Here is a 27,710-nt window from a genome sequence, read left to right as displayed (position 1 = left end):
AATTGATTTTTATTCAAGGAAGTGAAAATTAAAGTATACAAGTCTTCATATCTTTGATAGTAAAACAATTATATAAATATATATTTAAATATACCCAAATAAATAAATTACAATTTGTAAATTCATGATTATTTAGAATCCATTACCAATTTTAGTAAGAAGAGAAGCAATTTTACCGCACAGAGTTTTGGCGGCCGGGCGGAAAGAGCCGTCGACTCAATAAGCTAGCCGAATGAAGCGTCGTTCCGCCTTGCAATGATTGCTACGCAAGGGTCGGTTTTACTCACCTAGACACGACAAAATATGATTCACGTCAAAAAATAAAAACAGTATGAACAATATATGAACCAGTTATTTAGAAAGTCAGTTGTGATGGCTTTGCACTGCAGCTGCGATAATTTTAAGCTCAGAACCACACGTGTTTTGTCACCTGAAACCCACGGCCATACAATATAGAGCCTGGGGTATAATTACAACATCAACATTAACCCTCGACTCTGCGATCAGAGATATAAAAAAGCTCCTGAAAGCTTAGCCTCAATTTGTGCACGAAAATAGTTAACGTTTAGTGATTCGGATTCATATTTCAGGTCAAAAGAGAGGTCTTTTGAATAATAATATTATTGTGTATGGATAAAGGAATGTTATGTAGGAATGAGAAGGCATTATATCAAAATTACCCAGAAAATTAAAAGGGTTTGGATATTTTGAGAATTTATTTTTTGTGATTTCTCATCAGAAAAACGTTTTTTGTGACAAATAATCGTGAGTGAATCTAAGGAGAGAGAAGAAGAATAAGCGCCCCTGAGGTGAAATCTCACAAAAGCGGCGCTATAAAAATTGTCCAATAAATAATAATGGAAGAGATAGGGCAGGGATACTGCCTTTTAAATTTGTTAACTAAACATTACTTAAGCTATAGAATAAAGAAGGAAAATTTTAAAGGTTTTTTTTTAGTTGGTACAATACTCATATAAAAAGTAGTAAAGAAGTAAATGTTCCATTTAGCCCAATGGCCTAGCGCCCTGTCTAACTTACACACGCCTGACATTGTAGATCTCCATCTACTATTTTAAAACAGTTTTGTATTGGAAATTTAAGCCCCGATTGGGCAAATATTTGATCACAGGATTTCTTGTTATTGTTGTTATCTTGACTATAAACATTTTAAGCAAAATTTTGTTTCCGATATTCTGATTGATTGTCTCTTACTAGGGCAATACTGAGCTGAGGGTATATTGCAGTATGATATACGATGTAAACAAAAGATGTTATATATATTTATACATGAATGTATAATGTACATTATATTAAACAAATCGAATGGCTTTGTAAAGCGCCCTTGCAGTGATATACAGGGTGTCCGGGGGTAAAGTGTGCTAACGTCGAAATGTTAATTTTCTCGTAAAAAAATATTTTTCCATAAAGTATGTTTGTTTTCCAATACAAACAATTCAAATTTTTATCCTAAAAACTAACTTAAAAAAGTCATCCTTTTTACTTGTAAAATCATGTCAAATCACCCCCCAAATTTAGCGCAATTTATCCCGGACATCCTGTATGTATACATATATAAATACATTTAAAAATGCGTTCAAAATGAAAACAAAATATTAGGTAAATAGATGGGAAAAATTGGATGCAAGATGCTATTGTTAATTCTGAATTTGAAATACGATATCGACAAATATGACGCTTAATAAATAAGTACCGATGGTCGAGTGGTTTAAGACGCCTGTCCCGGTAATACAAGAGATCCTGTATTCAATTCCTAGTTATGACAGTTATATTTTTACGGTTCTGTGTCTCATTCTGTTTCACGTTTCGCTTAGATTTATTAGTATGATCTTCTACTAATAATAACTTCTACTAATAATCTTCTACTTCTACTAAGTACTTTCTAAAAATACATAGTTCATCTTCACCGGCTTCACTAACTGTTTCATAATACCTTCAGAACTTCTAATTTCTTTATGAGCACCGTAGAATAATGAAGAAAACTAGAAGTGCCTTCCATGTAAATTTGAATGGAAACAAACGTACCACTAAACTAGTAACATTTGGTTCTAGATCATTTAGCACGCGGTCTGTCTCCCTCACACTTTCCTGAAATTTTCATAATGAAACACAGTTTTTTATGGAAATATGGGCCCAAATCGGGCTTATATTTTGGTCACGTAACACGCCCACCAGAACTTCTTCGATTCTTTATTCAATGATCAGAACGTTATTTTTGGTACAGTAGCTTCGCCGGCGAGAATCTAATATCTCTCAAAAGGGTTTTTTTTTTCTTACGTCGGACAACATAATATTATGGTAGTGTTTTTATTATGAAAATTAGTAGGAATAACTTCGATCAAAATTTGAATAAAGATCCATGAATATTGTCATTTCGTTTCACCAGGCTAGCATAAGTGAAAACAAAAACCGAAAAAGATCGACATAAAACATCTTGAGATAACCCAAGGAGCTTGGATAACATCTTCTCAACAGAGTCCATCAATCATACAACTAATAAAGACATCAGGTAAAATGAAGGCTCAGAGTGAAAATAAGAAGAGCATTAAGGTTGAAAACGAAATGAAGGAAGGATTTCGATAAAATACCAAGATCACTCATTTAAGAGTAAATAATAAACAAGAAAAAATATGTTATGTAAAAAAGCCAAGTAAAAGTAACCACATAAAAAAGCAATATGATTAGAAGCTCATAATGTAGTTAAAGACATTTTTGACGAAGTGTCATAAACCTGCGTTTTGCTCTAGGGTCCAGACAAAGACAACCATTTCGGCGAAAGGTTTTATGTTTGTTCCTGGATAATGGTGGCCAGGTCTCAGGTTCTCTTGTCTTTTCATTCTACCGACCCCTGTTGCTTTTTGGGGAACCCATTATTTATTTATTCGCAATGTCCCATGAAAGGTTCTCGGTGATTTATGAGCGGCCACAACGAAAGGTATTCGCGGCGTTCACCAAGGAACGCTTCTGGATCACTTTTAGAAGATGTTGCTTTAAATATTATCAAATTCAAAATCTTTTCTGATGCAGTATTTTTTTGGGATTTAAATGTGGTAGCAATAGAACGTAGCACTAACGGAAGCTTTTATTTTTTTAGCAAGAATGTCAGAAATATGATACTTCTTTAACGGTCTAATGAAGTTCATTATTTGCTGGGATGTAAAATTTGGCTAATTTATATAACGCCGTTTTTGTGAAAAATCACCTCATTGGATATTTAAAAAAAAATAATTAGACGCTGAGCAATAGCAATAATGAGCAATCAGTGGAAAATATAGTCGTTCTGATATCAATCTTGATACAATACAGTGATGCATTTTAATGCGGATGAAGGATAATATTATTAAATCTAAGAGATACGATACATATGAAATTATGTCTCTTGGACAGTAAACCTTAACAAAAATGTGTCCTAAAGACACATTCACAAAAATCAGAAGTATTTGCTAATATTATACTAACAATAAGAAGTAATTCACCAAATAAATTTGTTACCCTTCAGACAAAGCATACTGAAAGCTTGGCGTCTAATAAATAGAGGCATTAATTACTGACGCGTCGGAAGCATAATTTCTGAAAGAACAAACAGGAAGCAAAACATAATTTAATATAAGTGCACGAACAGAATATGAACGAGTCATACACTTTATGTAGAATATGTGGGGCAATTAATCACTATATCGACAGTATTATAAGTTGTCGGTCCGTCCATAAATCTCTGTCTTACGAAAAATGAAAAAAGCCGATGGGCACTTAATAACTTTGCAAATTTAAATCAGGGGTCTTCTGATACATTGTACCAGCTCCCTGAACCACTTTTACAGAGTGTTTCTACATTGTATGAGCCTATGAAGCAAATTGGTTAGGTTGAAAGTTTAGCCAAACCCCTATGTCTATTGTTCGGATGAGCGTTGGGGCGTATCAGGTTTAATGACTACAAGTCAGGCCCTAATACAACACAATGAGCGCAAGCCTAATCGAAACAAAAGTTGGATCCACGAAACGAGCATCTTCCCAGCGCCTAATTCTACGTAAGATCCGTAAGATATATATCTCTCGAATTCAAACAACAGACGTTTAGGGTAGAACAATTTTACCTACAAAACAACACATTAAAACATTTTAGTTGATTGATGAAGCAAATCCATAGATTTTAAAAAAGTTTTCAAGGCCATTTATATAAGTTGTTTGATTTTAATAACAGCGGTTTGAAAGCTCTTGGTATGCAAATTACATTATTCCCCAAGTACTACAGATTGTAGTTATTTATGCTATCATCAGACTTACCAGACTTACATTGACCTGTAATTCCTGAGTTTATTTACATGGATTAAAATATTTAGATGGCACTCCACAAACATTTTATAAAAGCGGGTTGAGCGGTTGACTAGTTGCCAGTGACGTACACGTGAAAGATTTTTTGTTAGAATTTGAAAAATTAAAAAGAGAAGAGAAAAAATTCACACGATAAGGTAAGTGTGTTCCTGGATATTATCTGCCTGTACACTCTGTCTGCCTGTAACGCAGCACCACGTTCATTGGTCAAATGCATTGTACATATAGTTTTTTTAAATTTTAATTTCATTTTATTTAGGAAACAGTCATTTACAAATTTTGCATAAACAGCAATTATTTACATGTTATATACCAATAATGTTCCTTTAAGTCTAGTCGTTGATTCAATATTTGCACCAATACAATACATTTATAAATGACAATGAAATATTAAAAAAATAAACATTATAAGGAATTAGAAAATGTTATAAAACAAGTAAAGACAGTTAGTAGTAATATAGTTTCACATGATTATACTAAAAACAATAAAATAAACTAAGATGATAGAATTATTTCACAAAATAAAAAAAATAAAGTTATCAGTTTAGTAAGTTGCATTTTATATGTATTCAAGTTACAGTTCAAGTTTTGTATAAGTAATCGACGAACCGGTGGATGCAATCTGTTGAGTTGATAATTGTTTGTCTAGTCTATAGTTCGTAATAACTAATAAGACAGCATATAATATATTTGTACAGCGCCCTTGAGGTGATTTTTCACAGAAAACGGCGCTTTAAAAATCAACCAGATATTACTATTGTTATTCTTATTAAGAGTCAAGAATTGCTGGTTAAACACCCTTTATAATATTCGGCTTCTTCCGACAATTTATCGTGTCTCTCGGAGAGAAATCTGCCCTTTTTTCGATGTCAAAGCTCAAAAAATGAAGATAGAAAATATCTTGTGAACTGAAAATAGTAAAAATTATTTAATTTTTTTTCAATTTTTGTTGTGTATTTAGTCCTGGGCTCGGGGGCTGGACAACAGTATTGGGGGACATTTAAGTCATTTTAATAATCATGCAACCCCATTTTACAAACAGTTAATATTATGAAACTGGGAATTGATAGAGGATTCTGCACGGTCCGTTCAAATAGTTCCGGGAACATGGTGGGAGACCGCAAATGTTTATTTAGGTACTTGGAGCATTTCATCAAAATCACAAACAGCGAGAAGGGGAATTCAACGTAATGAACCACGACCGACAAAAGTAAATAAATTCATCCACCCACAACCAGGACGCTTTTAGATTTACGACTAAAAATAAAGTTAATATAAAGTAAGTAGTCTAAGGCGAATAACTAGTAGATACTAGCGAAGACCCGTGAAAAATTACGGGGTAGTATGAATTCTTGACTGGACAAATTTAATTCTTTTTTTTTTTTAAATAATATGTAGTTTTACTAACAATCCTACTATAATTATAATATTAATATTTATTCCAAATTCCTGTAAAAAATTATAAAAAATATTAAAAAATCTGTTTCAGAAGAAATAAGAAAATACACAGATTTGGGAACTGAGATTAAAAGAATTTGGCATTCTCAGACTATAAAAACATTGTCATTTGTTATTTCGGCTACTGACTGCTCTTGTATTGTTTTGTATTTATTATGCTTATATAATGCACTTGCATAATGTGGATTGATTAGATGATCATTTGTGTGTGGAAGAGTTTAGTTTTTCCTGTGGGGAAGATTCAATCCGGACATAAAGTCGGAAATTAAAATAATGATAAATTGATAATTTCTACAGCGCCCTTTTCGTGAAAAACCGTCTGAAGGGCGCTGTACAAATATGACTTCCTAGGCTCTATCATGACAGAATATGACTTCCTCGGCTCTATCATGACATAATATGACTTCCTCGGCTCTATCATGATATAATATGACTTCCTAGGCTCTATCATGACATAATATGAGAATTTATTCCAAACTTGGTTTGTAATTCCGAAACAGGATCAGATTTCAGAAGTGATCTGAATTGTCATCTAGTAATATAATATTTTTTTGTGTTTTTTTAACGTTTTCTCCAAATTTTTAGGAAAATAGTAAAAAATAGCATAGGCTTGAGGAAAATATTTTCCCTCAAGGCCTATGTATATCATCTTTGGGAATTCTGTGTGGGGGGGGGTCTTTTTAAGAAAAGGAAGTAGAATAAGTTTTGGGAAGCAAAAAGGGATGAGGGGTGGGTAGGAATCTAGGGATCCGTGTGTCCCGGAGTGACGGACTTGTGAATCTATCTATCTGCAATGTGATGGGTGAAAAGAGACCAATTGGAGGTGTTGGTTATCTAATAAATGGTTCCTGGGGCGGCAGCACTTAAAACCTCCTTGTGCATATATTGAATTTAGATTTTGGAGTGTCATCCTCTAAAGATCTTTATGAGCAAAGACGGATATCTGTTGAATATTTTAATCCAAGCGGCTGCCTGATGCAGCTATCACTGTTCAGTGTGGATTCTAGAGAAGAATCATTATTCTCATTCTGCGTGGACCGGGCGTCTCCTTGACGTGGACGGATGTCATCCGTCAAGCAGCACTAGTTGGCACGCTATTCTCGTAATCACATAACTGGTTCAGTTATGGGAGCAAATTGTAAAACATCAACTGCCCAGGCACAGCTACAGGTAGAAGAGATAACATTATGATTTTAGGTGACGCCAACATTTTTGCGATCAATCGTGAACATTTTATGGAGATACTTAAGGCGATGCCATACGTAGTAATGCAAAATCATGTGTTTTTGGTTTGAAAATTTGGTCGCCTAGAAATGTTTCAGATGCTTTAATTAAATACTGCGAGTAGAATGCTTCTTGGCCTTCGAGTATTTTTTAGATAAATCTTTTTATAAGCCCAGAAAAAAATAATGTATAAAGCCTATGAAACCTGTTTTAAAGTTCAAAATCTCCTACTTACAAACACATGTTCGTTTATGATTTTATTGTATAATGTGGCAAATTGAGTTATTTATAAAAGATCGAAAAAAATTAAATATTTATGGTTGAAAATCCACAAAATAAAATAAAAGGCACTTTTTGGCCATGTTTTTTTCTTGCATAAATCAAAACGGGCCGATGGTGTTAAGCGGGAATTTAAACCTTATCGCCATCTACGTAAGGGTTTTTATTGAAAGCGGCTCAATTTAAAATATTACACGTGCAAAATGTATAGAATGGATGTTACCAACATAAAACAGAGGTTCCCAAACTTATTGACTCACCACCGCACACTTTTGCATTGTTTTATTCATTTTAAATCAAATTACATGTTTGCAAGAGAAAGGTCACCACACGTTTTGCAATATCACGACTAACCGTTAGCTAACCGTGGTAGTTTTTTTATATATTTATTATTTTATCTTTAACACGAGCGTTGCGGGTTCGATCCTCTTTTAGATTAATCCGCCATCATTTCAAAAGCCATTTTCATCGCTTATAATGTTGGTAGTGGGTGGATTTTTAATATTAAGTGTTCATTTGCAACCCGGGAATGCTGTGCTTCTAAATTTAAAAAAATAATTATTTATATTTATGCATTATTTAAAGGATTAAAAAACACAAATCACCTGAAAATATGTGTAAATCTCTTAATATCATCACACTAAGCTGAAATGTTTCTTATGTAGTGATGGAGGACTAAGAATTGCACGATGCTAGGATATGATGATGGGAACCAGACGCGTTGCTAACTCAGCCACTGACCGGAAAGCCTTTTACCTCGAAACAAGCAACAAAATAAGCTTTCTTTTCTAGAATAAATATTAAAAATCCACCAATTCATAACAAACTTACGATGAAAAAAAACATCATTCATAAAGACCGCCAATAAAAATTTTCGGTGAGAAAATGATTATAATGGGACAGTTCTTATTCGAAGTATGATACAGTTAAGGCGAAGCTTAATGCTAAATAACTATTTTGATTAATCTTTATAACGAATTGGTGTACATTATGAATATTAAAAAATATGCTTTAGGTAAATTGAAAGTTTTCCTATCATTTCGCTTAAGTAGAAAACAAATAAAAACATAAATTACTCAATAAAAAATATAAATGTAAACTACTAAAAACATATTTTTAAAATAGAAATGTATGAACGCATAAAGGAAAAAACTTTAAAAAATACAGTTTTATAGCTAAGATTATCTGTGACAGTTTCACTTGATTAACTTTTTTGCATTCTTATAAAATTATTTACAAATTAAGTAAAAAAACAGTTTTTTGCTTGAAATCGAACGTTTCTAGACAACGTTTGTCAAGCGATTTTAATGCCTATTACCTACAATAAAAGGTATACCAAGAATATACACATTTTTGGCTTGTAGCTTCCTCTTAAATATGACCGAAGGAAATAGGGTCCCATTAGATTAGTTGGTAGAGTAGCACCCCGGCAAGGCGAAGGTGGGTTCAAGTCCCAGATGCGACCGCATCTTTTTCTGTTTCAAATTTTCGATTAAAAATCGCGAATAATATTACAATTTAAGGATTTACTCATTCAAGTTATTAAAAAAAAACAACCAACTTAATTTCAATATTTTTTGCGATAGTTTCCAAATAATGGCAGGAAATATACCAGACGGTGATTATATTTTTGCAAATTACATATTCAAAAAAAGCTTGCACATAATTAATTAAATTTATTATCATTTTTATCTCGTTGGATCTCGGTTTTGGATGCCGTTTCGTTGTTAAGAAATGTTTTTTAGTATTCCGCTCTTATGTCAAGATTTATTAAACTTGACGGGAAATTAAAATGCTATAAAAACTTTAAAGAACTAAAACTGATTGAGTGATAATTTAGATGCTCTGAGATGAACATCTTGATAGGAGATTAGAGATGCTGACAACAGGCTCTATGCTTCTCTCACGCTTCTCTGAACACTGTCACGATGAATAAATAATTTAAGATAAATAATATAATGAGAAAGAACAACACATTCTAATATGTACCTACATCTAGAATGATAAGATCATCTATACAGCGATTGAATGTAAATTATATGATTAAAATAGTTGGCAAAAGATAAGCTTTTGATGTCACTAATCAACAGGATCAATTAACACAATGACACCCTAACTATAATTCTCATTACTAAATACGTGTTATCATTTTGACAGCAATTTAACTAGTTAAGGCGAAGCTTAATGCCAAATAACTATTTTGATTAATCTTCATAAAGAATTGGTGTACATTATGAAAACCAAAAAATATGCTTTACTTAAATTGAAGGTTTTCCTATCGTTTCGCTTGAGTAGAATACAAATAAAATAAAAAAAATTACTCAATAAAAAATATAAATACAAACTAGTACAACAAATATATTTTTAATAGAAATGTATGAACGCATAAAGGAAACAACTTTTAAAAAATACTGTTTTATAGCTAATATTATCTGTGACAGTTTCACTTGATTAACTTTTTTGCTTATAAAATTATTTACAAAATAAGTAAAAACCAGTTTTTTGCTTGAAATCGAACGTTTCTAGACTACGTTTGTCAAGCGATTTTAATGCCTAATATCTACGATTTAAGGTATACCATGAATATACAAATTTTTGGCTTGTAGCTTCCTCTTAATTCAGAACCTAAAGTAGAGTTTCAAACTCTATACCTAACCACATTTCATGTGATTATGATGCAGCTAGATCAGAGGTTCCCAAAATGTTTTCGTCCTGTAGATAGATCACTTATCGATTTTTTTTTATTAACAGACCCCCTGCCTGCAGAATATTCAATGTTCCTAAACCTATTAATGTAAAATTTGTTTTCACAGCTGACACAGTGCTACTCACTTTAATACAGTTTTTTTGTAATAATTGTAAAAAAAAAGAAAAACCTGTACAATTTTTATTCAGACTTTATTAACTGAAAAAATACAAATCGCGAGTGAATATTTGGATTTGGGACGAACCAAACCAGAACCGAGTCAAATTCTTACTCAAATTTAAACAAGTACTAAAATATTCACAATATTCAAATGATGCTTTTATTGCAATAATTCATTTCATTAACGCTTTGAGGGATGAACCACGTGCTCTGATAGCATTTGTCCAATATTCATCAATTATTTATTCAAATTACAAAGTAGACTCTATGGGACTTACCAAAGATATTAGAAGAACGAGATATGCTATGTTGGCCGCCGGACCGTAGACGGAGTACTACCTAATTAGGGTACTTTGAATACTATCGGGACGTGTACGCACAGAAATCTGTTCTATGTATTAGTGCGGATACCTTAGCGTAAGCGAAGGTGTGCAGTAGTATTGGTGAACAAAACCGGCGACACTGGGCAAAACAATTCCACACAGTATGAACTGCTCATAGCACATCTCGTTCTTCTAATATCTTTGGGACTTACTTATAAATGTCAAATTTGTTTATATTTCCCACAAAAGATAAACAACCATTAATGTATAATAAATGGTTGTTTATCAGTTGTGTAAAATTTAAAATATGTTTATTAGTAAGGGGGTGGATTTATATACATCAATATCCACTCGCGTTTCCATTTAAATCTCATGACCCTCCATTTTTTTTTCGCTGGCATGGACACCCAGCATGTCGAAATCGACCCCTGGGGGTCCATAGAACACTTTGGGAAACTCTGAGATAGACGAAATAAACAATTTTAATACGTAACTGAAGCCAATTTTAAATTTGAATAGAATTTAGTTTCTCAATTTATTAATGTAACGCGCCTCAGAAGTCGCATTTCAGAAAAATGACAGAAAATAAAAATATCCTACAAATTTTAACCTCAAATTTTATTAACCTATATAGATGACCTCTATAGATGGATCGCATCATACGTCAATAATCGGCACCAAATCACGGTTGTCAATGGTTTTGCATCTTGCTTAACGGAAATCATCTCAGGTGTGCCCCAGGGATCGCATCTTGGACCACTCTTATTTAATATTTATATAAATGACATTTCCGTATGCTTTAAAAATAGTTACTTTGTTTTATACGCAGATGACATGAAAATTTATAAAGCTATATAGTGTTTATCCGATTGAATGGAATTGCAAAGCGATCTTGATAATTTGTGCGTATATTGTGAATAAAATTTATTGTCCTTAAATATATCTAAGTGTCACTCGATTACATTTACTAGAAATAAAAACAAAATCATCTATCCATACAACTTGAATAACAAACCTTTACAACCTATGTCTACGTGTAAAGATCTAGGTGTTTACTTAGATAGCAAATTAATTTTTGACAAGCACATTGAACACATTATTTCTAAATCCTACAGAATGCTAGGTTTCTTATTAAGAATATGCAAAGTTTTCAAAAGTGCTAAGACTCTGAAAATTTTGTTTTGTTCATTGGTCAGAAGTCCACTGGAGTATGCTTCCACAATATGGAATCCTCAATATAAGGTATACATAGATTTAGTAGAAAGTATACAGAATAAATTTTCGAAACATTTACTCAAGAAATACAACAATACTACAAATAATATGTTAACTTTACTAAAAAGACGCACATTGTCAGACCTGTTGTTTCTACATAATCTGCTAAATAATAAAATAGATAGTCCCGAATTACTATCCGTCATTGGTTTAAATGTTCCAACGAGGCGTACCAGGCACACTACACTATTTCATATTGAAGCCAACAATACCAATGCAGCAAACAACTCAGTAATTACTCGCGCAATCACAACATACACCCATTACGAAAAATTACTACATTTAGACATCTTTCATGATTCCTTTCTAACATACAAAACTAACTTATTAAATTTCTTAGCATGACAAATTTCAAAAATATTTTCACATCATTTTTCAAAACTCCTATGTATTAACAGTCAATTACAATTCGTGAGCTTATTATAATTCTTATTTTCAATTCATTTATTATTATCTATCCACACACTTCCTTCCTTTTATAACAATCTCAGGCGAAATTACGTAATGACATTTTATGGACATACGTAATAGGTACTACAACCATGTAATAACTAAAAAATTTCTAACTGTATCTTATTGTACTGTGTATGTCTTAACAAATAAATAAATAAATAAACAAATAAACACTGGATAGAATAATGATAAAGAGCATAGCAGGCATTTAGTGGGGTAAAACATGCTAAACAGAAGACTGCAACCGCAAATGGAGGTAGGTACCTACTGACAGCAGTCTGACAGGTGCACGAAGTGTCAAAAGGTGCGCAGATGCGTGTAATGCGATCATCACGGGACCTCAATTTTGAAATGTGTGGCAATCTTATTATCGAAAAAAACTAAATGACTTCAGACCCATTATTAGTATGGGATACTCTAAAGATGGTTTTATTTCAAAATTTTTTAAAAATTCATCAAATTTCAAAATTAAAATTCAAGTTCTATTCAAGTTCTGTTGGTATTTCATCATCGGCAGGTTGCTTCACAGTACATTGGATAATAACAGATCTTGAATAAGACTTTCACAGAACTTTGATGAATTATTAGAATTCGGTGAAACAACTCATCTTTTGCATCGCCCTGATAAAAGACCATCATTCAATATCGAAACGTTACATTACATAGTTTTCATCGTATTTAGTTTTAAGATCTAAATATTCCACGGCCTCGGTAGTCGAGGAGTAAGACTCTCGTCCAGCAAGCTGGTGGTCGCGGATTCAAATCCCGGCGTGTGCAAGTAAATTTTGCTTGATTAATTTGTGTTATTTCATAAATTACTCATTTCATATAATATGTAGTATATTTACGGCACCTTCCAGAATGGAAGATACTCTCAGTATCGCCCTGGTGTAAGACCAGCATTTGGAATTGAAACGTTCCTTGAAATGGCTTTTGACATGTTTGGTGACCAGATCTGAATAGCCAGATACTTCCCTACATTCCTATTTATTATTTCCTTCCCCTCTCCACTACCTTTAGCCTCACAGCATCAGACGGTTGGGAGCAGTTTGGACTTTTGTGCGGTATTCACATTAAAAAATAAAAATAAAATTCAGGTTCCCTTCCCTATCCCCTTAAGCTTAAAAACATACCCTTACTGAGTATACCATAGGCCCACTATATCCGGACGGTTGGGAGCAGTTGGGCCTCTTATGCGGTAAGCTCAAATCATAAACAAATCATGTCAAATATTTTAAATGTGTAAATAATTAAGAACCCAAAAAATACCCTCAACCAGTTGAAAAAACAAAACTTTACCTTTAAAAAACATCGAAGAATACAAATTTCTCTTCCCCCGATTGACACAATTCCTCAACGCCCCGTGTCAAACAATTCGTCAACCGATCGACACGCGACGTCGACGTCGATCGTTGTGGAAAAGGGGGCGGGAAGGAGAAAGAGAAGATGAGAAATGACCACTAGGCATAACAGTCCAGTCCTTTGGGCACTCCCTTGCCGCACACGCAAGCCTGAACCGGAAAAGCGAAGGGAAATGGTCGAAATAACAGACGAAGAAAACACAATTTCGGAGAAAAACAACAATAAAACACGATTCTTAATTATTCCAATAAAATTAACACACTCTTCTTTGCCGTTTTTTTCACTTAAAAAAAATATTTTAAGCGTTGATACTGCCACTGATCTTATCGACTTTGACACAGTTTTATTTTATTTTCCAATACTAACTTAACTTAATTAGGAATAAAAGAAGCAGCACAAAAACTGAGATTAATTGATTTAGTGGGATTTTATATAATAAATAACGTGGAAATAACACTTGAAATGTTAGGTTATGTTCACCATTGATGGTGTTTGATAGCTGTCAAAGTAATACACCAAAAAACGCGCGAACACTATTATTAGTAAAGTACTGAGAAGCACTGATCTTTATTGATTTTGATACATTTTTTATTGACAACTCATTTTATAAAAACAATTTTAGCAATGTTCACTTGGGAAAAAAAAGCAGCACAATTTCTGAGCATACTAGATTTAGGCACCGGCTCTCAGTTAATCATTCACGTTTTCATAACTAAAGAACGTGAAAAATAACACTCGAAATGTTAGGTTATGTTCACTATAGATCGGTGCTCGAGAGCTGCTGCCAAAGAATATACCAAAAAGCGCGCGAATTATCGATAGAGTAGGTACCAAAGGTAGGTATAGTTACAGTTAGTAAAAATAATTCAAAAGCGACGGATTGAACAATAGACCGTGGAATTTACCGGCGGTAAAAGGCACCATGTAGGTGGGATACGAAGAGGCAATTTGGAGCAATTCTCGACATCCGGCCGTGGCACAACCTAGCGCCTAGCCTACAGTACAGTGTTACTCTGTACTCGTACCCCGCGGATGGTGTTGGCGAAGGGTGGTAGGCCGGTTGGGTTGGGAACTCGCGGGACGTGGCACCCCGCGCGAGGGTAGTTTGCGACTGACCGCCGTTTCTGTTGGTTCTTTAGGGGTACCTGGATATTTCGACAGGGGTGTGCGTGTGCACTGTGCACCTTTACTAGAAGATTCTTACTTTTTATTAAAGTTCTTAATAATAACAGTATTGCCTACTTCAATTCACTGTCTCTGATATAGTCCCGATACATCAATCAGTCCGTGTCCTCGCCTTGTACAACATTCCTCGCTCAAATTTAAGCCGACTAAATCGGCCGCTCAAGCCTTGTTAAGCGGCAGAATAGTTCCACTTTTAGACGCCGAGCAGTGACATGTTAAATTTACCTTCGTAAATAATTGCTTCCTTACATCTCACCGAAATCAACGTAAATTGCCTAGTTTTATCAGTATGGACTGTTATATTCATCGAGCGATGAGGAATGTCAATGTTATTACTTGATAATCAATCTAGTCCGGTAAGGGATTTTAAAAGTTTCAACGTTAGGACAGCTTGTTTTCAGTTGCTAGTTAGTCAGAGTTCCAAGAAAAGTGCACTGACTTCAGAAAAAAAAATTAAAATTAGTATCCTCGCTTACTGATTAAAGTGAGGAACTTTATCAACAAATCAACTCGTAAATTAAACATACCTAAAACAATTGTAATTTTGAAAGATCCGTGATATCGCGATGACATTAGACTGCATAGATACACCACTCATGAAGACAGTAGTTTGGTTTTACAAAGAAAAAAGAAATACGTTCCTCTATTAAAATCATATTTCTGATATCTAGGCTTTTCCTTATACGGATTCCAAGCTGCGCTACGCTTGACATTCCAACCAAGCCGAGCTTAAAGTCAACTGATAAACCGGGCCATAATCATCCATACAAACAGTTTCGAATATTTTAGAAAGCAAATTAGTAATCTACTAAGATGTGATGGAGAACAGTGGTGTTATATAGAAATAAACATTTTATACTGGATAGTTAAAATTTGAGCAATTCCCAATGCCAATTTTACTAAAAAATTAAAAATTATATGATTATGTAGATTAAATATAAAAAACGTTTACAGTGTTGGCCCTGCAACCCTCAAAGTACCAGGGTGAAAGACGGGACACAACGACGGGGATGATCGATACATAACAATAGCCGAAATGGCCCATTTACAAGAAGGCTCTGCTCGTTTACAATACCCCAACACAACGTGTTGTGTTCAAACCCCAAATGCCAAACAACGAATTACTAAATACAATCTTATATTCATTATGTTACTCTAATAAGGTGACTTGCAATGGAGAAAATACACTCGTAGAAATATCAATCAACATTTCCCTTGTCTTTTTAATTATTTCATTATTGACGGAATATCCAAAAAATCTGAACTACTCCACAAAAGAATTATATATATATATATATATATATATATATATATATTTAATTTATTTAATATCAACGGTATAAATATACCATAAATAATAAATAGTATACAATGACAACAGAAAATATTAAATGAACAGAAACTCTATATGAATATAAAATATCAACTTTAATTTTGCCACTAATCTTAATATTTAAAAATCACTTGTTCGTACACGCTAATATCCGAAACCGCCCAACCGATTTCAATGAAATTTTGTGAATATGAATGTGTAATGGTTCCAGCTTGAAAGATTGTATAAGGAAAAAATTTTAATGATTTTTTCCGTACTCATACAAAATATAAACATACAACCACAAATTTTAACTTCCCCACATGACGCTAGTCTGTGGCAGGATAACGTCTGCCCGGGCCCACCAGTCTACTAATAAATGTAATATCAATCATAATGAAGGGTTAAATAGCAATTGTAAAATCAATGTCCAGTTTGTTTAATATAGTGACCTCTGCGTGCAAAATCGTAAACTTTTTTAATAAAAGTTTGTTTATCTGAAGTGACCTGCCAGATGAATAGGTTTTTCTGTATCTGTTTGTAAATACCTAATTAGAATGTTTCTCTGAATCTGTTTGTAAATAATAAAATTATATTAGCCTAGGAACTAATAAATTGTACAGCGCTCTTACAAATCATTGAATTATTCTTATTTTTATTATGCTACTCGTATATGAAATTCAATGAGGTTAAGTAAATCCAGGCTGCAAATAAAATAATTTAAAATTTTGAACATAAATATAGTCGGATATAATTCGTCGTTATGAAAGTTTTAATCAATTTAATTCATTCATCGAATAATTCATTTTTTTTAAATATTTTTTTAGTAATAATAAATTTTATTACAACATGTTAGATTATTTATTTATAACGATATTTTTAACGCGTAATAAGATACCATTATCAATGAAAAGATTAGATTTCGCGTATCAATAATGGGAGCGGAAAATTTTGATGCACTTTGGCCACGCATTCGATTTGAAGTAGACTTTACTACGCCACAACATTATGATTTTTAATGTTGGTATTTTTACTGAGAATATCTACATCCGTTGACTACGGGAAGAGGTAGAACTACAGGTTTTCCAATAAGAGATGTTATTTTGATATTCAATCGTAAAAGATCAATGGTTTCGTTGCTTGTGTGGAACGTAGCGCCGTCTTGTTGAAAGTGAACGTAGTCCAGATCAATACCATCCAATTCCGGCCATAAAAATCATTAATCATCTCTCGATAGCGCAATCCATTCAACGTAACTGTTGCTCCAGCCTCATTTTAGAAAAAGTAAGGTCCAATGACTCCGCCGGACCATAAACCGCACCAAACAGTCACACGTTGAAGATAGAGAGGCTTTTCAACAATAAGTTTTGGGTTTTCCGAGCCCCAGATGCGACAATTTTGCTTGTTGACGAAGCCACCGAGGTGGAAATGGGCCTCATCACTCAAGATGATTTGCATTTGATTCACTCAAGTGAATTTTAATAATTTCAATGCGTTGTTGAAGAGTTTATCGTTCCATTTTTATTAATGGCGTAGTTTTTACTTGTCAAATGTCAAAAAATGACAGCTTTAAAAGTAGCATCTACCGAAATAGCGGGCTATTCAAAATAACACCTCTTATTGGAAAACCCTGTATAACATATACATATAATTTTAAAGACTTATAATCAATTATGGCCATTGAAGAAAACAATTTCAACAACTCTAAATAATTTCAACTCTTCAACATATGAAAGAAAAAAGACACAACATAAAAAGGTAATGGCGCAACTGGGTCTAGAACCCAGATCCTCTTGTCTCGTCTTACAGGGACTGGCATCTCTACCAAATGAGCTACTTTTTCAATCTGATACTTCCATTTTAGAGTTACTAAGATTATCTTCAATTTATTTATTTATTAGATACTAAAAATACTATCACAGAATAATGAATCTTTGACTGTCCAAATGGGAAGGTTTGCCGTTTCAGGACAGTCAAATTGATAGGTTTAGTTCATAATGGAGTAGGTAATGCAATATATTATCATATCATTAGAGAAATTACTTTTTACGTAACATTGTGGAAATTACTTCCATGTTTAAAAAATAAGAAATAAGTTAGGTAAGCATCTTATTTTTTTTCATTGTTTCTATGATGTGTAAGAATTATTATTTTAACTGATTTAACCTTCAGGCTTCGAAAGGACATTACTAGCCACAGACATCATATTCCATTATAGCCTCTGAAGGACAGATCTGACCGGGGCGTCAATACATTATGAAAGTATTTTTATTTTTTCTATAGTGCGTAGATATGTGATATGTTCGTCATTAAAAAGATAAATAATTATTCTTCACAGTTTGTATCAAATATTTATACATTATTACATGGATAAAATAAAAAAAATTTCAAAGTGAATGATTACGAATTTCGGCATTTTCATTGACAGTTGAAAGTTAAAAAAATATTTATAATTTTTTATTGTATAAACGGTATAAAAAGTGAAGTAACAGTTTTATTACTTATTACCTACACAAAAGGAATATGTTTTATAAATATTGAATTCTTTCAAAATTATGGACGTTCCGAGTCAAAATGTCCTGGAAAGTTTTTTGTTAACATTTTCATGTTTGAAAAATATTTTTTAGAAATATCTTTTGTTTTGGAAATGCAAATATTTCAAAGATAATTTAATATACTTTCTAAAACAGTATTTCTTTTAACGAAAACTTAAAAGTAATATGTAGCATATTTTAGATACCTCGGGAGCATTCCGATTTTCCAAGAAAATTCACAATTTAGTTGAGACTTGAGAGTTAGTAAAAATATTTAAAAACCTGAAGGGTTAAGACATGTTTATAGTACATATTATTTGAGTTTGTGAAGTGTGGTGGAAATTTTAGGTCTAGAGGTAAAAAATATTAAGTACTTATATGGACGTACTGAACATTTGTTGTTTATCTGTAAGTTAGCATAATTATGTTCGCTCTCGACTTTCCCTAAGTCCAGAAGCCAATCGTTAACCGATGCTTGAACTTTTCGATTATTTCCATCTTTTTTGGTGTGATTGCAAATTTCTTCCAGAATATGTTATGACAGAAAAGGTGTCTTCGATAAATGTATTATTTGATAATTTTATTTCTACGGGACACCTTCTGACTTTTCAATGAGTCGAGAACGAATATTCAATTCAAATATTGTAATATGATTACTGAACCTTATTGTAATATGATTACTAAACCTTATTGTAATATTTAATCATTGAAGAAGATAATATAACAACAAGAATCCAAGGAGCTTGCCGCTCTGCAACACAGATCGTTACACACGAAATTTCACATCGAGGACAGGTGACCTTTATATGCAATTGGATGAAAAAAAACTTAATTCCTCAAGTAGATACCCAAAATAGTTAGTGTAAATTTGCAAATTGACACAATACTATGCACGTTATAATAGTATAAGTGGTGTTAGTAATTATAACACATATAACTTAATGACTAGACAAATAATACTGCAGATGAAAGAAGGATCTTCCGAAACCGGTCGAAATTTGAACACATTTTACATCTCAGCGTAAATTTAACAGCAGAGAAGACAGTCGCGCGGAATTATACTCAAAATTAATGGCAAAAGATGGTAAAACTTACTTTTATGTAAAGCTTTAGGTAATCCTGGAAGGCTGGAATAATGGAGATAAAAGTTGTTGCTCACCTGGAAAAGAGAGAAAAAATATGTAAAATTGTAAAATGTTTTAAAACACACCAATTTAAAACACACAAAACGGCTGAATTACAAAATATTATGCCGGGACTCCTGCGATATTGTTTGCAAACAAAACATTGAACAAAATGTTTTCGTAATCATGAAACATTGGGGCGTTGCTATACACAAATGTGCACGTGTTATGAGAATATTTTCGTAGGCGACCCGGCTTTAGTGATGACATGGTGAACGAACATATTTTAAACGTTTTGATTACTAATTTAATTACCTAATATTTTCAATGACGCAAATGTGAATAGTAGCAGATGTCAGGAACGCCCGAGGAAGACATGATACGATCAAGTGAATCAGATACTTAAGTCGGGCCATGTTAAGAGTCTAATATAATTATGAATGAGACGATGTATGAATGTGAATGAGGCAAGAAGTGTGTGCCAAGACAGAGTTGTTTGGCGGTCTATCCTCTCTGCTTACGCCTGCGAGGAAACGGCGCGATGGTTAGTTAGTCATTGTTGACAGGCTTTTACCTATTTCATTAAAATGTTCATTTTAAATATTCAACATGTTACCAAGCAATATAAAAAAATCCGAATTACCTCAGAGATTCAGATATATGCTGAAAACATGGCTACTAAGCAGAGATACTCTGTATTAGTAATACTTTTGATTATGGCAGTGGTTGGTGATAGATATGATGTATAAGTTTTATTGTAATAAGTAATAATATTATGAAAATATGTTATATTGTAATTGAACATGAACATCCTGTTGACAAACTGCTTAATTGCGGTTTAATGGGATTGTACTTAGAAGAACAATAAAAAAAAAAAATAATAAATAAAAAAAACCGACGCAGATTGGATAACTTAATGCCACACTTAAAGTCAAGCCACTTGTTTTTATAGATTAATCTAAGTGAGGCTATGAACAATTGTTTTTTATTGGCTTGTAAAAGCTTAGATTGTAAAAAAATTATGTTTTAAATTCTATGAGCCGACTAGGCCCGGCTGTGCTTAAAACCAAATAAAATAAAATAAATTCATTTAGTTTATGTTGGTGACGGAGGTTATGCAATTTGTATTCACGCTTTTACTCCACTTTCTAATTTATTATTCTTTTTCAACGTCAACATAATATACATACAAACAAAAATAATATAAGAGACAAGTGATAAACATAGCTTTTAACATGTTTTGGATTGAGCAGAGAGGACTTTTTTTAACGGTAAAGTAGAAAACTGATTATGTCTTATATGCTCGAAATTATTAGCTATAGATTATAATACTTTTTACCTTAGAGAAAGGTTTTATTTTGACAGCTTTTGAAGGAAATTTCACAAAAACTAGTCCTAAAGTGTGCTAAATTCTCCAATCTTTTAAAATAAATATCAATTCTCCACTAATCTTCTAATAAATGTAATAAAGATAGCAATTGAGGGGTAAATAGCAATTGTACAATCAAAATCCAGTGTTTTTACTATAGTGTCTTCTGCGAGCAATTTCGTAAACCTTTTAATAAAAGTGTGTTTATCTGAAGTGACCTGCCGTGTGAGTATGTTTTTCTGTATCTGTTTGTAAATAATAAAATTGGATAGAGCTTAGGAACTCACAATAAATTGTACAGCGCTCTTGAGGTGATTTTTCACAAAAACGGCGCTATACAAATTATACAATCACTGTTATTATTATCATAACATCGTGGTAATAAATGAATAATACCAGTGGTATTAAATATATTATCAAAATATATTTAAAGATAGTTTTGGGTTTGAAGGGTCTGCAATAAAATGTAAGTAATTTATTCATAGTGTTAAGTTTGATTATGTTTCACATTTCCATTGTTATTGGGACCTGGGAGGGTGGAGGTCCCTAGAATATGAATAAAAAAGGGATGACGGAGGCTCTGGGAAGACAATAAATCCAGAAAAGGATTCAAGGACCCGCAGGACGCGGCCGGGGAGTGTTTTATTGTTTAAGTTGGAGCATCAGGTGGCTGGAGGATGAATGGACTTAACTTTCTTTCTTGGAAATAGATTATTATAACAGAAAGAAAGGATGGTAAAAAAAATCATTGAAGTACATATTATATCTGTGATTTAAATTTTTTTATTATTTAAACCTTACTACATAGTAATATTTTATTGTGATTTAAGTATGCAATATGACTAGACCCCGCATTCTGAATTTATAAAAATATTCCTTGAACACTTTTTAAGCTCTTAAAAAATATATGTTTTTTGTTCAAATAATTTCTATTCAAATGCCTAGCTGAATAAGTAATTAAATGAAATTCCCTCGATAGAGAAAAATCGTAGACTCCAAAAATTATAAAAAAAACACATCTAATTCTATTATTTAACATGCAAATAGGTACGAAAAACTCAATGTGTTTTTTTAAACGCTACTTAACTCAGATGTAAGAGATTTTTGCTCTATTTTCACAATAGTAGCTTACACTTATTTATTATAGTTTTTTTTAATATTATCCTGCTTCCACTATCATTCGCACTTACATATCTCTACTATAACGGAGCCTTACTTTTTGTATCCTTGTTAAATTGTCGTACTAACTATGATAACTCAATTGAATGCAAAAGTGATCCACCAAACCAAAAAACCAGGGCAACTTTTGACATTAAATAAAACAAAAGATTTTATTAAAATGGTCACTGCTATATTTAAAACATTTTAGATGCAAACATTCTTTGAAAAATCTTACTTAACTGTATGCATTAACATAACTTTGAGTACTTTTGTTAGTTTTTGAGTAGTTTTTGGTTTGAAAATTTGGTCGCCTAGAAATGTTTCAGATGCTTTAATTAAATACTGTGAGTATAATACATCTTGGCCTTTGAAATGATCGAGTATTTTTTAGATAAGTCTTTTTATAAACCCAGAAAAAATAGTGTATAAGGCCAATGAAAACTGCTTTAAAGTTCAAAATCTCCTACTTACGAAATCATTTTCGTTTATGTTTTAATTGTATAATGTGGAAAATGAAGTAATTTATAAAGTGATAGGAAAACATTAAATATTTATGCCTGAACATCCACAAGATAAAATAGGCACTTTTAGGCCATGTTTTTTTTTGAATAAATCAAAACAAGCGGATGGTGTTAAGTGGGAATTTAAACCTTATCGCCATCTTTGTAAGGGCTGTTATTGATAGCGGCTCCATTTAAATTATTATACGACATAGTTCATCGCCTTAATTGCGATACTCCGCACACACCCGAAATAGTTAGAGACTTTCCAGATATAGTTTCTTCAAATGAGCAGCATAGCATATCTAATGAAATTTATAATACATTCTTAATTTTTTACAAACTTTTTGGCGAGGTATTATTACAAATAAATGGTAAAATAGAAAATAGCAAGTTCTTTTTATTATTACACCAGTCTTGATGAAATTAGAAACGAGCCGTTTATGTACTTCGTAGTAGCGAAACTAAGTTAAACGAGGTGCTACCGTTTTATTATCACTATTTATAGTACCTACAGTTAACAATTTACAAAAGATTTCTTATTCATTGGTAGTAGAAAGTAGTTTCAAGAGTCGAAAACAACAAAAGTTAACATTTATTTACATTATATCCATACCGGAGAGTATGAGGAAGTCTAAGGGGGTGCTGTGTGGAGAGTCTTTTCAGAGAAAGGAAGGAGGGGAGATTCTGGGAAAGAAAAAGGTGTCAGGGGTCGGTGTGTCTAGGAACAGCGGACATACGAATCCAGTCGAGCGAGTCCGGCTGGAGAGGTCAAAAAGCCTCCCTCAATCAGTCTCTCCCGATCTGGCCTAGACGCATCCGCCCTCAAGACCTACACCAATCTCACCACGTGAACCCGGGCACTCCTTCTATATCACCAAACGTGGCGAACTTCTAGGAACCACGGGGTGACGACTTATGGCAGAGGTGTTGTTTATCCAATAAATGGTTCCCGGGGCGGCGGTACCCATACCCGCTTTCCGATTGACCGGAGCCAGTGAGACTATGAAATCACCAATTTGGGTATTTTGTGAGGCCGAAAGATGTGGGGAAGAGAAGTCAAAAGGGAAGAGAAAGTTTGGGAAGAACCTGATTTTTATCATCAACACGGCTAAAGCCATTTCAAGCAATCTTTCACCAGGGCGAAGTATTATTATTGAAATTATTTGTGCCTTCTTTAAAGACGAGATATAACAAGAGATGGATGGGATTAATATATTATTGACACCTTTCGAATAATATTTTGATACCTGGAAGAGTTGCACTAAATAGATACTTATAAAAACTAATGAAAAACTGTCAAACTGATATGATCTAGACATATTATTATTCAATTCACCCGTCAATTCTAAACACTGTATTACCCAAAGATATTAGAAGAACGAGATATGCTATGTTGGACGCCGGACCGTAGCCGGAGTACTACCTAATTAGGGTACTTTGAACGGTATCGGGACGTGTACGTACAGAAATCTGTTCTATGTATTAGTGCGGATACCTTAGCGTAAGCGAAGGTTTGCAGTAGTATTGGTGAACAAAACCGGCGACACTCGGCAAAACAATTCCACACAGTATGAACTGCTCATAGCACATCTTGTTCTTCTAATATCTTTGGTATTACCCATATAAAATGTGTAAAGAACAGTGTCCGTGGTACAGTTTTATTCCAAGATTGATGAGATAATGCACACTTAACCTTCAAAAGAAGAGGAAGGTAACTGCGAAAAACCACCACGAACCACCCATTTTTCCACCCCTTAAAGCAGAATTTGGATTTTAACTGGTTTTAGTATATAATCGGGTTTAGGAACACAGGAGCCAAGCTAAAAAAATGGTGTTTTGATAACTTAAGCTTAACAGCTTGATTTCGGTAATACCATAATCATATTTATCAGTAACACGAAGTGAGATACAACTGGGCATATTTGTTAGGCGTAAAGTTGGGCATATGTGCATTCCAATCTTTATTTGCGTTTATCTCAAAACTATGTTTTTGTAGATAAGCCCCTGTGATCCTAAACCCCCGTATTATAATAATAACATAAGTATGTGAATATTTGTCAGGATATTGATTAATTTATAAAATCCATTACAGCGAGTAAAGTGGATAAGTAGGAGTTATGAAACAGTTAAAATGGATACAGATTTGTTCTGTTATCCTGAGACTTATACCGACATTGTGACATGTAATGTATTTACAACCGCATTAGCGGAACATTATTCAAAATCTAAAATCGGAAAGGCGCCAAACTAGAAAACAAAACAGGCATAACTCAAAATCGAGTGAAAAAAAATCGAATAAAAAAAGTAATTTGACACGGTTCAACTGTATAAAGACAGACTTTATTGTTTCCAATTTACATTAAATGTCGATAAAATTTACATGTGGGATTACAAAGTGTACAACAGAAGCGGTCGATGCTGATGAATTTGACAGATATTTGTCGCTTGGTCGCTATTGCGAAATTTCCAGGATAAAGTGGATTTGGAAATATAAGGACTGAACTCCAAATGTGAATAATCATCGTCAGTAGTATTATTTTTCTAGGATGTCTGTACAGTGTACATGTTATGCGAGTCATTGTGTGTGGAATATTACTTCGTTATGTCTTTATTGGGTTGTAAATCTATTTATTAAATACCAACAGGTTAAACATGATTAAGGTTTATAAGATTGAGTGCTTTTTGCGTGTCGTGACGGCCTTTGTTGTCGCGGGTTGCACAATTAAATTTTATTTGATTAATATGTGTTATTTTTTACAAATTACACACTTAAAATAATATATAGTATGCTTGCGGCACGTTCTAGAGTGGAAGATATATCCCTGGTGAAAGACCACCATTCTGAATTGAAGCTTGACATGGCTGTAGCCGTATTTGGTGACCATCTTCCCCATATTCTTCCCCTCCCCTCTACCTTCAGCCTCACAACATAACCCAATTGGGGATGCCATAGTCTTACTGGCTCCAGATGGTTGTGAGCAGTTGGGACTCAAAAATAAAAAAGTAAAAATTAGTTAAAAGCTTCAAAATAACTGCCGATGCTATTTATTGGCTATCAAAATTTTGTATATTTAAAAATAAATATTCACCTTAGTAAACCTTGTATAAAAGTAACAGATATCACATAAATAAGTCATACGTAAAGAATTTAAATAGGTACCAATTACAATATTATGGGTGCCAGGTGTCATGTAGCTTAATATTAACGGACTTTCGAAAAAATTATATCGAAAATTTCAAAGTCAATTTACGACTCTTTAACTAAAATTCGCAGAATAACCAATGCTGAAAAAAACGAGTCTGAATTCCGAGTACGCGTGATTGAAGTGGTACACAATACCCATAAAGGTCATCCGAAAACTCAATAACAGATAAGCTTTATATTATTTAAGTGATTTATTTACGTCACTACACTCAATGACATTCCATTAGTTTGTAGCATCTCTTTCTGTTGTTCCAGTGTGCTTTCAGTTGCATGAATTTAATGACAATGTCAGCCGGTGATCTAGGGCAGTGTTCCGCAAAGTGTGCTCCGCGGCACACTGGTGTGCCGTGGCCAGTCCCGCGTCACTTCTCACAAAGTGCTCTGTAAATCGGTCTTTACTTTTCTGTGCGGCGCGGCGGTCGGAGGTGGCGTGGGTGGGACTCGATCGCTGCGAAGTGGCCGTGTGCTACGCTGCTACGCTACATTATCACGTGTGCTACACTTCATAAGTGGGGTGCTATCGCTACATTACCACGTGATTGCGCACGAGCTATCGGGGTGCATGCGCGTGACAACATAACATTACGAATTACGACGGCGACGTTGCGCCCGCTTGTTTAGTAATGCTAGTGGTTGGTTGTGTCGTCGCAAACTTAATTGACTTTTTTAATTGCAAAAAAATATCCCATATTACGTGTATATAATGGATAAATTCGTTAAACGTACCGCAAGTTTGTCAAGTGAAACTAATGATTCCCAAGAAGAAGCAGAGTCAACAAAGAAAAAACCTAAGCTTTTTTTATCGGAAATACGATGAGAGCTATGTGCGTTATGGCTTTACATATTGCGGTGACGAATCGTGCCCAATCCCAAAATGTCTTGTTTGTGGAGAAACTTTGGCTAATAATTCGATGGTGCCCAGTAAACTTTCACGACATTTAACAACTAAACACTGATGACGAAGTCTCTGCCTGATGAATTGTTGTCTGTCTTACAAGAAGTCGTCAAAATTGTCAATTACATCAAGTCGCGACCGCTGAACTCTCGTCTGTTTAATGCATTGTGTCAGGAAATGGGAGCAGATCATCAGTCACTTCTGTTTCATACAGAAGTACGATGGCTTTCTCGCAGAAAAGTGCTTTCTCGGATTTACGAGCTGAAAAATGAGACCCAGACGTTTCTAGAAACCCAGGGTTCAGACTTTGCTTCTCTATTTAAAAAAGAAGAATGGGTAGCAAAACTTGCATATCTGGCGGACATATTCGCTAAATTAAATGAGCTGAAGAAAAAAATGCAAGGAAGAAATTGTAACATTTTAACGTCTTCGGACAAGATTGAAAGCTTTCGCGCTGAGTTGGTGCTATGGATCAGCCACGCTACCAATGGAAGTAACGAAATGTTTCCAAATGTCATGGCTGCCGATTCAGAAAAAAAAGTGCAGGCTTTGATAGTGAAACACTTGGAGCTGTTAGCAGAAAAAATGAACTCATATTTATTAAGTGTGACCTGCAACCTATGGACTGGATAAGAAATCCATTTTCGGAAAGCATTTCCCTTGGACATTTACCAATAAACGAGCAGGAATAATTCATGGAGCTTAAAACTGCTCGGACACTAAAATTAAAATTTTCTGAAACAGAGTTAGCACATTTTTGGCTCCACGTAAAAAATGAGTATCCACTGCTGTCAAAGCGAGCTATTGCAATTCTATTACCATTTGCCACGAC

The sequence above is a fragment of the Hesperophylax consimilis genome, chromosome 12 (assembly GCF_061612785.1).
Source record: "Hesperophylax consimilis isolate HC1 chromosome 12, BYU_Hcon_1.0, whole genome shotgun sequence".
NCBI lineage: Eukaryota > Metazoa > Arthropoda > Insecta > Trichoptera > Limnephilidae > Hesperophylax > Hesperophylax consimilis.
The sequence above is the reverse complement of the archived record's forward strand: the minus strand, read 5'-3'. Positions refer to the sequence as shown.